Raw genomic sequence first — 1,229 nt, 5'->3', positions numbered from 1 at the left:
ATATATATGTGTATATATCTTCTGTCATGTAAACATGAGTCTGTGCAAACAGCAAGCAACAAAACATATCAATATCTCATAACAATGGTTAACCTAGGCTGTTCGCATTGTGTACACACCCAGTACGTGACATCCAGGAGCAGGACGATTTCTACACTTAGACAATACATGGATTAACTCAGAGTTTAAGGAAAAGACAATTGTAATCAGTAGAGGAAGTTTTTGGTGGAGTTGAGGGGGATGACACAGAGTGAGAGGGAAACACGCAAATACTATATACTTGTTCAGTCATTCAGGTGGCTCCATTGTGTGAAAGGAAATACCTAAATGCAGTGTTCTGTCACAATGAAATTCAATGTAAAATTCTGAAATATGCATTTCGTGAATATATCGAGTGTAAGCTTCTATCATTTGATTCACCTGTTTGTTGCTATGTAAAAATATTTTGCATAGTTTGATCATCAAACAATATGGCATGAATGTTATTAGAGAATGTGTTAAAGAATACCGGATTTTACCAAAGATTTTGCTATTATTCAACAGTGAAATGAGGTAAGTTCCTTGAACTACACTTCACTTCCAGGTTATCATTTTAAACATTCTTGGTAGCAAATAGTAGTGTGGCCAAGAAATCTAAGATGCTGGTTTAAGGTATCAGTTTATTCGGTGTTGATTCGAATTCCACTGCTGCCAGTAGTTTTCCAAGGTGGTACCCTAGCATGACTGCAGTCCAATAACCAAAACAAATAAAAGATATAGTAAAAGATGTTCTTGTAGGTTAAATCAGTCTTAATGATAGAATTATTGTGAATATAATTTTTTTTATTTCTTAAAATATCATTTAAAAAATGCATTTTTTTTTTTATTAATTTCCTTTTGATATCAACTTGTCTTAGATTAACCCCCAGTTTTATAATTTAAACTTCCTGGTTTAATGACATCAAAATTAAAACCTTTCATCAAAATTTTGTGTTAATCCATATTAATCCATTGTCCTTATTTGAGGACAGTTGTATTTGGTTCATTTACTGTAATAAAGGTTAACTAGATGCAAAATAGTGCTTGTACTCTTTTACTCTTTTACTTGTTTCAGTCATTTGACTGCGGCCATGTTGGAGCACCGCCTTTAGTCGAGAAAATTGACCCCAGGACTTATTCTTTGTAAGCCTAGTACTTATTCTATCGGTCTCTTTTTGCCGAACCGCTAAGTTACGGGGACGTAAAAACAC

General features: G+C 33.8%; 1 protein-coding gene across 1 annotated transcript in view; it reads left to right on the top strand.

Moving 5' to 3' along the window:
• The first annotated feature begins 288 nt into the window (after window positions 1-288).
• Window positions 289-1,229, top strand: part of LOC106878076 (uncharacterized) — a 23,710-nt gene continuing 22,769 nt past the window's right edge. Inside the window, exon 1 of the mRNA XM_014927169.2 lies at window positions 289-552. The gene's annotated coding sequence lies outside the window, so the exon portion shown is untranslated. The remainder of the gene's footprint in view (window positions 553-1,229) is intronic.

This window comes from Octopus bimaculoides, chromosome 1 (genome assembly GCF_001194135.2).
Source record: "Octopus bimaculoides isolate UCB-OBI-ISO-001 chromosome 1, ASM119413v2, whole genome shotgun sequence".
Classification (NCBI taxonomy): Eukaryota; Metazoa; Mollusca; class Cephalopoda; order Octopoda; family Octopodidae; genus Octopus; species Octopus bimaculoides.
Note: the sequence above shows the minus strand (reverse complement) of the source record. Positions and strands in the feature narration are given on the sequence as shown.